The 11,583-nt window shown below is 36.4% G+C and overlaps 2 long non-coding RNA genes across 4 annotated transcripts in view; one reads left to right on the top strand and one right to left on the bottom strand.

Annotated features, from left to right (window-relative positions):
* LOC135200575 (uncharacterized) overlaps positions 1-10,990 on the bottom strand; it is a 17,265-nt gene extending 6,275 nt beyond the window's left edge. The window contains exons 1-2 of the long non-coding RNA XR_010311321.1: positions 10,790-10,990; positions 1,182-1,266 (exon numbers count right to left, since the gene is read on the bottom strand). This is a non-coding gene — a long non-coding RNA (uncharacterized LOC135200575). The remainder of the gene's footprint in view (positions 1-1,181; positions 1,267-10,789) is intronic.
* LOC135200574 (uncharacterized) lies at positions 4,021-6,733 on the top strand. 3 transcript variants are annotated; one of them, XR_010311320.1, is made up of 3 exons: positions 4,021-4,189; positions 4,380-4,481; positions 5,189-6,733. It is a non-coding gene; the product is annotated as an uncharacterized LOC135200574 (long non-coding RNA). The 3 variants fall into 3 exon arrangements; XR_010311319.1 differs by having other exon boundaries at positions 4,021-4,246; XR_010311318.1 differs by lacking the exon at positions 5,189-6,733 and adding an exon at positions 5,063-5,184 and having other exon boundaries at positions 4,021-4,246.
* Positions 10,991-11,583: the final 593 nt, after the last annotated feature.

Raw genomic sequence — 11,583 nt, 5'->3', positions numbered from 1 at the left:
TCTACAACCAAAAGCAGTATAATTATACCTATAGCTAATATAAACTTTCAAAAAACTAACAGCATTGCAATCTAATTAAGTCAAAAAATGTACCTTGAATCTACTGCTTCCAGTTTCAACCTTAAGTTTGCCAGTTTGTGTTATGACCCATAAATTTCATTCTTGAGTATTATTGGCAAACATCGTACCCCTTTGTAAAGACATGCCCAAGTATCATTGGCAAAAATTGTACTCCTTTGTAAAGGCATAAGTATGTTAAGCATATTATTGTATACCTTTGTAAACACTCAAGTACTTTTAGCATACATTGTACTCCCTTGTAAACGCCTAAGTATTTTTAGCAAGATTCCACTACTCATTTGTTTAACCTCCCATTTTTATGTGAGCTTAAACAGAATTGGTTCATCTACCAGCAGTCCTAAAGACAGTTCTGACCACACTTGTTAAAATGGGGCCGATAATACAACCATTGCAGGGTTTCCATCTTAAGTCATGGTTTTTTAAGAACCTTAGAATAATCTCGTTAATTTTGCAAATACAGCACCAAAGGTATTGAGATTTGTGGATTTGGAGGCATGACTAACCAACGATTAGGTTTCCAAGCTAATTAATATCAAGCTACAGTTTAGAGAAAAATACTATGATAGTTATTTTTCTAGCAAAGAATAGCAGTCAAGTATCAAAACAGTACAGGAACGTTCATACAATAAACACTTTATTCATCAGCAGACTATATCCGCTCAATTAATCTCATGTTAAGATATATTTTTAGAGATTTATTTAACCCTCGTGCAGTTTATCTCCTCATACCACAGCGAGAGCTTACTGGAAGCAGTTCAAGTTCTCTTCAAATCATAAGTCACTATTTGGCTATTTCATATATTATCAATGGTTTACAGATTTATTATAAATATATTAAAATAATTGCAATTGTGACCACTGACAATGAAAGGGACTAATACAATCGTAAGGTTTTAAACAATTTACTCAAAAATCTTTATGAAAAACTGACTGTACATTACTAATTTCTAAACTGCTAGGTGCAAGCCCCCCTTCTGATGTGCGGTAGACATACCACACACCAGAAGGTGATCCTCCTCGCTTCAGGGGCGCCGCCCCTGAAAGGGGAGGACTGGCTTGCAAAAGAATTTGGTTAGTACTAAAATAGGAACACTCCTTACCTTTTAATTTTGAGTGGAATATAGTTACCACAGGAGTCTTGAGGAATCGGCAGGTCATCTTATTCCAGGGAAGTCAGAAATTGTTCTGCAACATTTGGAGATCAGACAATAAATATCAGAATATGAATGCATACTATTTCATACTAATAAATAAAGTGGCAATATCATCACGTAATCAAACAAATATCCCAAGATAATGAAACCTTTCTTATGGTAACCAGAATAACATCAAAACAAATCAATAACTGCTTTAAAAATATATCAACTGTGAATATTTTCATTACCCAAAATGACACTCATAGGACACGTAATACAGGCACCGTTAAACACCCGAACAAGTTACACAGCACTACTTAACAACACTTGAACGAATGAATTGCCATTGCTCTTATTCCAACGAGAAATTCGCGCCTGAGAGCCAAGGATGGTGGAGGTTAGGGAAATACTTCCTCGAACTGCCGGTAGATGCCAGCAGTACCTTATGGTGTTTAATGTCAACTGCTTGATAAATTGTAGTGGATAGGAGACTAAAAGAAAAGTATTTGATATTGATTTATTTGCTCAGATACGAACACAAGGAGTCTAGACGAATAATTGGTGGAATGATTATGGTTATTTATGGTCTCTGAAGATAAATAATTCAGAAATTACTGTTTTTTATGGATACTGATGATAACTCAGAAATAATAGAGAGGCAACTTTTGAATGCATAACCTTACGAGTCTCACGCCCAATAACCATAAAAGATAATGTTACTTCAATCGTCCAATTAAAAGTAATAGAAGACTTAAAACTGATTTATATAAGACAATTCCTGTGGCTTGCTTGACAAAGCACTTGTAACCCTAATTATCTCTGGCCAAAGAGATATTGCAATCTTGTCTCTTCCAAATGAGGCAGGGAAGTTTAACAATTCAACTGACAAAAGAGGTAAATATTGCACCGAAGAAGTTTTCTATCCGGTGGTGGCCTCAGCCAAGGCCCATAAAACTCTTAGTCGCGGCTCATGAAACTCAGCCACGGTCCGGTAGTGGCCTATGTTGTTGGTACCTACAGCGCTGCCAGAAGTACGATTATGGCTTTACGTTCGGACGCAACAAACCTCCTCCAAGGCTGAATCATTACACACCTCTCCCCCGTACTCTCTCCCTCCCTTCCAAAACTCACCTCCCCCCCCTCCCCCCGCCAAAATGGGTCCCACACCTGAACTACAATTTCGTCCTAAACTTAACCACTTATTCCCAGACACTTGACCCTCCCTACGTACGATTTTCGTGCAAAACCACGCACAGCTGATTACATAATCCCACATAGAGACAGACTAACAGATAAAACAATACGTAACCTCCTTTTCAGACGTCATATAACTTAATAAGAGGCCGCCATCAAACATTGAACAGGTGTCTGGACTAAAGCAGAAGTAATGTAGTCTCCGCCCACTCTCTAATTCCAGTGCCGCCATATTCCAGTGCAAGTGTCTGGAATGAGGGAATGTAACGGTCTGGAATTGTTGTCTTATATCATTCACGATACGAGAATGAGTATCTGACGACGTCAGAATGATTAAGCTACTAATTACATTTTCTTCCTAAGCTCCGTTGGTAGTTAGTGTCGTCAGTGCACCCCATGCGTTGCACTGTAGGCATTAGTTAAGGTTCTTTGCAACGTTCCTTCATAAGCATCTAGTTATGACCCCTTTCCTTCCTTTCACTGTATCTTCATTCATATTCCCCTTCTCCCATCTTACTTTCCTCAACTCTCTCCTAACAATTGATTCATTTCAAACCTTTCTTACTGCCAGTTTCCGTTTCAGTGCTGAATGACATCATTGGTCCCAGCGCTTGGCCTAAATTCTATATTTTTATTCTATTCTAGCGTTTACAGTGTACATCATTTCACCTTTCAGCTTTATGGAATATTTTACAAAATTATCTAAATATATTTTATTTACTTTTCCAGAAAACATAAAATGCATCAGTTTGTTATTTATGAATTTAACTTAGTTTCCAGTTTCGTAACAATAAACACGGAGTATTTTAATGTTTCTCGTGTGATTTAACGTTTAAAAACATTTGAAAAAATCTGTTAAGAAAAATATACGAGTTTACAAGACTTTTAATTTTAACACTTCAAAATCCCCCCTTGACCTACTTTGGCCTAACAAGAATTCCCAGACCTTCTAGAAATGCAAATGCGCCAACGTACAAAGGCACGATCATATGACATGGCAATGTCATGAATAATAAGCATATATGATATATAAGCTTTCCACATGTTTCTTCACAGGACAGATTTTCCTTTGGGATCTCCCGGTAGCTGAATAAATAAATTTATATTTCCGACTTATTCCCCGTTATTATGTCGATATCTAAGAAATATCTGCGGATTTACGAAGCGATAATATTTGTAGCGCGAGGCTATCATCATTTTCCTAACGATCAACTCCACAATCGTCTTATTTGGGACGTCAGATAACTCACGATCAATCAGTCATTTCATTCTATCTAGTTTACGTTGCTACTGAGATAATAATCAACTTTTGGAAATGGAATACGTGGATAAGAGACACAAGAATGTGTTTACAAATTGTATTATGTTTTGGGTATTTTGGGACTCAAGACGATGATTGTTTTGTATTTAACAGACGACCAAAAAACAAGATTATATTATAGCATATTGCAATATCATAATACATTATTATCATCTGTAATATCCGTGGTACAGAAATGATATCGCGCGAGACTGCCATCTATCGGCAGTGTGTCGAACCGGTCTCGATAAGGATTCAGTCGTCTTATACGGTATACCGTCATTGTCTAGCTCGAGTGTAAGCGTTAGGTCGAAGCAAAGGGAAGACGGCTTTAGTTCTCTGCCTTTAGTTCTGAAGCTGGAAATGAATTGTGTAGCAGGACCTTTGTTATAGACTGTTTGTGATCTTTTTTTTGTTGTGGAGGACTGCGTTATCGATGGGTTGTGATCCATATTCTATGTGGAAAACTTCAGTTTGGGCAAGTAGTTCGTCGTGTAACTTGAGTGACACTTTCTGGATATTAATTGCCGAGTTGGTATGTTAATGAATTGATAAATGTGTTCTTATGGAACAATCCCACTGGGGCCATTGACTTCAAAGTTCTAGTTTTTCATTCTTGTTCCCCACAAAGGGCGAGTTCAGAATTCTAATATAATTTTTTTTTCCAGGATTGTGGACTATCTCCTGCAGAATCTGGAATAACGGCCCAGTCTAATCTCCTAGGACTAGGGACTTCGTTGGTAACTATTTTTTTCTTCCTTAATTAAGAGGTGAGGAATATTCTTATTTTAATTATACTGTTCCTTTGCAAACCAATCCTCCCCCTTCAGGGGCGGCGCCCCTGAAGCGGGGAGGAGCCCCTCTGGTGTCCGGTAGACATGGTCTACCGTGCACCAGAGGGGGCTTGCTTTTTTTAAGACCCAAATTTTGGTAAGCGTAAGAATGGGTGCTTTATTAAAGCACCAATCTTTATATTTAACTAAATCCGTTATCAATGAAAATATTTCTCTTAAGTGGACTTTAAAAATTGTTAGTTTAAAAATTGTTAAACTGGGTTGTATCTTTCAAGTTTGGAAAGCAATTAAAGAACTTATGTTTAATATTGTTCAGATTAGTTATGTAACTGTTGCTACTAAGGCTTGCTTTATTTTTAACATTGTTCAGGTTAGTTCTATAACTATTGCTATTAAGGTTTTTCTGTTTTCTGAAGTTAGTCACTATTTGCTATTTAGTGTTTTTACTACATAATTTATCAAAGAAATGAAGTATAGTGAGGGTTTCAGTAGTGGAAATTTTGAATTTTTAAGGTAACGGTTAAATTTGACTGAAGTTAATGCTTTCCTCTCGGCAGGGTGAAAATGGCTTCCTTAACAACTGCACGGGCTCTTGGGTTAAAACCGTAGGAGAACGAACCGCAAGGGCTATTAGTTTGGAACTGTAAAACTAACTTCACAGGTTCTCCTTTTTTTTTTTGTAGGAGGAGGGAAACTGAAGACTTGATAACAGCACGGGCTCATGGTTTGAAACTTTAGAAGAGCGAACCTCGTGGTACCTTTAGAAACAGTAGAACGGAACTGCGTGCGCTCTTGGTCTGAATAGAAACAAAAAAAAAAAGTACCACTGAATGAAGCATTTTTTCGAGACATTAGCCAATACCTTTGAAAGAAGACTCTCTCTGAATAGCAGCGAAACCTACTTTGTGTAATTTTGTAATTGGTGAAATCGGCTTCTATATCCTAAAATGGTTTCTAAGACAATGACTTGACTGTTGAATAAATTTGACAAAAACAGTATTATCTATGGTTTTACTTTGAGCTTTTACCAAAGTTAATATTTTCCCACTTCTATCCATCTTGTTGAATTACCTTATACGGAGATGAAAGTTAACTAGGGAGTATAAAGGCGCTATGCTAGTTTCAATGGTTTGGTTACTAAACTAAATTTCTTGGGTAACAGTATTTTGCTAATAGTTAATATGAAATGGCATAGTGCTAATGTATTTAGTTTGAGTAACTCCCAACAAAAATTTAACACCGTAAGCACTAATGACAAGTCAGCATATGCTAATGGTATCGTAGGACATAAGATATACACGAAAGGAATTAATATCGGTAAGGCTAAAGTAACCAGTATTCTAACTACATTAGAATTAAACTATGTAAATGCTAATTAGTCAGGTTTAGTATAACTAAATTAGAACGAAAATTAACATAATTGCTGCTAATTAAAAGTAAGGTTAAGGATCATTGGACCGCGTTAGGCCTAGCCCTTTGATAACTGGTTAGATTATCAAAGGGGAATTAACTCTTCCGTCAGCTGTGACAGAATTGCCTCCTGGGCGACACGCCCGAACTGTAAAGCAGCAGCTTGGTAAAATATATTGGAAACTAGGGAATTTAGTTTTGATTTTTTTCAACTTGACAGGTTTTATAGATATAACTTTCTTAATTTTAGCTTAATATTAAAAAAATAAGATGGGATTTTGGCGCTTAAAGTTCTACCTCAGGTTTTAGTGACTGGAAAGGTTGACCCATGCTTTGGAAGAAGTAAAATCCACACACTGAAAATATCGTTGCCAGTAGACTTTCCTAATAATGTTCTACACCCAAACAAATGGGAATAAAAATCTGATATGTTTGGGTGGAAGTCTTGCGCGTGAACTATTTATCAGCCAGTGAAGAATTGGGTTCGAGCAAATGTCAAGTTAGCATTAATTTTTATGTATTAAATCTTCTCTTCATAATGTGAAGGTTAATCCTGCATGTATAACATAACTTGCCTATCTTAATTTCTCGTGTTTGAATTTCATGCAAGTTTCACAACATTGAGGTCTTGGATATTTTGTTTATACTCTGATGAACATTCCTAGGTAGGTGTTTACCAGCCACCTAAAGCGTTGAAGGGTCGTTAACCGTTGCTGAGAGAGAGAGAGAGGATATTATTGAAACCTTCAACTTTTCTTACAATTCAATACATAGCACAGAGAGAGAAATTACATAGCACACACACACATACACACACACACACAGAGAAACAACACGTATATAACAAAAAAAAACGCAGAAGCAGAGAGAGAGAGAGAGAGAGAGAGAGAGAGAGAGAGAGAGAGAGAGAGAGAAATTAAATACATAGCACACACTCGCGCACGAGCGCACATAGAAACAACACATATAAATAGCAAAAGTCAAAAGCACAATCAAAGGAGAGAGAGAGAGAGAGAAACAACACGTATATAGCAAAAGTCAAAAGCAGAAGCAAAGGAGAGAGAGAACATCTGAAAAGAAGAGCACCTTCCCTGGCAACATCGAACGGCTTCTTGTCGAGTCACTTTCTAATCAATCTGCAGAATTTTCATTTCGTCTCTCGTTCAGGATACAGGTGCAGATACCAGGACTGACTGAATGACTGATTAGTTAGTGCTCACCTGTGGTTTGGGGGAGTTTAGTGCTTAGTGGAACGTTCCTTTTGAATAGATTTCCTTAGTTAGGTTTGCTTTAGGAACGAAGAACCAACTGCTATTTTGCATATAAAATATTTCTCTTACAAATAAAATATTTTCTGCCTATATATAAATTATTTGAATATAATTTTTCTTTTGTAAATATAATGTCTTGTTTACATATAGATTTTCCTTGTTCACATATAAAATGTATAGTTGTTTACCTAATATTTTGTTGTCCACATACAAAATGTATACCTGTTTTTATCTAATTTTTTACATAAACGTTTTTCTTGTTTATGTATCAAAATTTCTTCTTATTACATAATTTTTAGTGGGAATCTTTCGGCATCTTTCAGCTTTCAATTAAGTTCTTCAAAACCTCATTAATCCTAATATATAACTGCGACAACAAAAAGACAACGGGGGAATATATGACGTAGTGATTGATAATTATAAAAGAAAAAAAAGCTACAAATTAAAACTCGCTCCGTTCAAACTGAAGCCAAGAAGCTTAGCATTCCGAAGCTGGGGCGAGCTATCATTTCCTTTTTCCCACCTGTGCACCTCATTAACTTCAAAGGCTTGCCGCCTTATCAAGAGAGAACGAGAATCTCGACAGGTAATCATGAGGAAAGAGTGCAGAGCAATATAACTTTTTATTCTGGAAAGTAAATTAGCTTTTTTTTTTTTTTTTTTTTTTTTTTTTTTTTTTTTCAAACTGGGAATGAATAAATATTTGCTTACATTGCGCAGAATTATATCTAGCACCCGTCGTAAGAGTTCGTGTTGTATCCTAGAATTTGAGGTGGTCGTTAGTTAATGGTTTATAAATCATTTTTATTTTAAGATTTAAAATTATTTACATTGCTCAGAATTATATCCAGCACCCGTCGTAAGAGTTCGTGTTATATCCTGGGACTGAAGGTTGTCGTTAGCTAATGGGTTGTAAGTCATTTTGATTTTAAGCTTAAAATTATTTATTTATTCGGTTATAACGCTCATCTTTATAAACAGCACTCGTCATAATGAAATTGTCCTGTCCTAGAACTTATGATTCTCGTATGTGAATGGAATATAATTGTTATAATCATTATTGTGAAAAGTTAATTTTTTTACGTGGAAATGAATTGTTTACGTTTGTTTAAATGCTATTAGTATGGAGAATTTACACACACCCCACTAAACCTAAACACATCCCTCACTAACCCTAAATACAACACACCCAGGAAGCCTAAACACACCCTCACTAAACCAAAATAGAGCCCTAGTAAGCCTAAACACACCGCTCACTAAACCTAAATAGAGCCCCAGTAAGCCTAAACACACCGCTCACTAAACCTAAATGCTACCCCCTAAACCTAAACATACACCAACTAAACCTAAATAGGCGCCCACTATACGTAAACAACGTCGTCACTAAACCTAAATGCACCGCCACTAAACCTAAACACATCCAGCACTAGACCTAAACATCCCTCCAACCAAACTTGAACATATCCTACACTAAACATATAGAACACCCCTCCCCTCCCACTAACCCTAAACACACCCCCACTAAACTTAAACGAATTTTCAATTATGTATTTCTAAGGTCTGAGTACATCAGTTACGATAAACCCTAGGAATATATTCACCACATCTCAGTTGTGTGTGTGTGTGTGGAGAGAGAGAGAGAGAGAGAGAGAGAGAGAGAGAGAGAGAGAGACCTTCACTAACCATCCCCACACACTACGAAAGAAAACGTTAACTGAAATTGACCGAAAGCCATAATATCAGGATTTCCATTTACAAAATGAATGAAATTCCCTAGGCCTATGATAACCCAGCCAGCCATCCTCTGAGTTTAAACGAATTCTATCACTAACTTTTCTGGATATCCGGTGGACAGAGAGATGTGAATCTATCAAACAATCGACCATAACTCCCCCCCCCATCTTACATTATACTTGTTGCTGAAAGCTATTTCAAATTGTATTTGAAAAGTTAAGCCTAGCACTATATACTAATTAATATATTTTAATATTAATTATATATATATTATATAATTATATATATTATATATATATTATATATATATATATATATATATATATATATATATATACATATATATATATTACTCCGGGTAAGACATTGAAGACTTCGCGTTTTCGTTAGCTATACAACTTCTTGGCTAACTATTTATAGGCTGTCATACCACGTATGCAGTATTATTCTCGTATTAAACGTTTATAGGTATTCCATTTTTCTTATATTGGCAAAACTGAGGCAAAGAAAACGCGCCCAATCAATATTAGTCCAATCATCATCTTGTATTGAGTTCCCGCGTTTCCTCTGTTTTCTCCTCTATTAATTCCACCGCACTTTTGCGTGGAGAAAGTGCGTTGTTTCTCTTCCCGGCTGGTGACAACATTCATTAACTCCCACCGAGCATACTATTATTCATCGAATTCTATCGTAGAACGCAGCGCCACTCCTAATAATAATCTGAATTATGTTACACCTTCAATTTCACAATCGCTTGTGTGGCAGCCATCGGCGGGTGAGAGACTATACGTACAGGGTGTCCATAAAGTCCCAGGACCCATGCAATTGATAAATACGTGTAATTGTACTGGGACTTTTTGGACACCCTCTATAATCCATCCACAAAGTCCCAGGACCATTACAGTACATAAATACGTGTAATGGTCCTGGGACTTTATGGACACCCTGTATAGTCCGGCCATAAAGTCCTAGGACCATTAAAATGGATAAATGCGTGTAATGGTACTGGAACTTTATAGACACCCTATATATATAGTCCGTTAGCCTTTCCTGGCGCTGAATTGGTTGCTTTGTTTTGTGTTGGCGTTAAAAAAAAATAAAGCTTCTTACGAGCCTTTGTGTGTGTGTGTGTGTGTGTGTGTGTGTGTGTGTGTGTGTTTGTGATAAAAGGTCCTGTTTTAGGACATTACTTTCATAACACAGAATTCTGCGGAATTCATTTAATCATTTATAAGGCGATTAGCGTCAATGTTTAAACGAGAAGTGAAGGTCTGTGTTTACTACGTCAGCTGTCCATGACTCCATTATTTTCAAAGCTGCATTTGTAGTATATTTTTATACTTAAAACATTTTCCTCTGATACGCTTCCATTAACAGGCAGACATTATGCAATGTTGAAATCTTAAATAACTCGATGTGATTTACGTTAATTAGAGAATTATGTGAATTAGTTTAATCCATCAGCTTTCACGCTCAGATGAAAACCTATTGTATACTGGTCATCAGTCCATTTTCCTAAATTATATAAATTAAGGATGATTAAATTACTTCTATACTTTAATATGACGTGAGAAACAAATATAATAAACAAATATTTGTACCCATATAGTCAAATATAGGTTCTACTTAATCTCTTTCAAAATGGCTAACAGAAGCTTAGGCCTATACATCATTTATAAAAAAAAAAAGTAATTGCCACCGTGTTATATGACGTTAGATTTTGTATAAAGGAGCGTCTAAACGTTCATTAATGAAATATGCAACTAGAAACCTTAATTAAAATGACTTAAAGTGAAATTTGGTCCGTAAAGAATGTCAACAAACGTTAAGCCTAACATACTTCAAAACTTAGAAGGCTCTGACACTCACCCGCTTCCAAGGTTGATTTATAACATAATTCGCTCAATAATATTTAACAGACGCCGTCTTTCTCTCGTCCTGGGAAGTCACGATAAAATTCAACGTCCATTTTCATCGCTTCGTTCTTTTGTATAGCGCATAAACACATAAATATGTACAAAGACACTTGAGGGTCGTCTCTTCCTCAAGATGCCATCTTGCTCGATGGATGGATTGGACTGATCGGGATGACGTCATCTGAGACAGTTGACGATCAGCTTGAGATCAAAAGCTGACAAACAAGCTTTATTTACGGCGTTACTTGTCGATTTAATTAAACAATAAACACGTAAGAAAAACAATGTAAGAGAGGCAATGCGTAAAAAAAAAAAAAAAAACGTCTGAAATGTGGCAATTCCTGCCTCATTTCCCCCTCCCCAATCCCCGACCAACAATGCTTCCCCAGAGACCACTTATTGAGCACCTGTTTAAAAACAAGCTTTACTTACAGCTTTACTTGCACGTTTGGTAAGAAAAACGTCGATTAATTTTTAAAATCATGCAAGAAAAGCAACGGAAAAAACTAGTGTTAAAAAAAGGCACGTCTGATATGTGGCAATTCCCGCCTCCCTTCCCCTTCCCCCAACCCCGACCAACAAAAATGGCTCCCCAGAGATCATCAATTTGAACAACAGTTACTGTGTAAAATTAAAAATGTAATAAAATAAGCAAAAATGCTGATCTAATGATTACTTATAGTAAAAGAAGAATATAAAAAGCTACGGCGAAATTTGGGAAGCGCAAGATTGTTAGGTAAATGAAGC

Source organism: Macrobrachium nipponense, chromosome 27 (genome assembly GCF_015104395.2).
Source record: "Macrobrachium nipponense isolate FS-2020 chromosome 27, ASM1510439v2, whole genome shotgun sequence".
Lineage (NCBI taxonomy): Eukaryota > Metazoa > Arthropoda > Malacostraca > Decapoda > Palaemonidae > Macrobrachium > Macrobrachium nipponense.
This window is presented reverse-complemented; position numbering and strand designations above follow the sequence as displayed.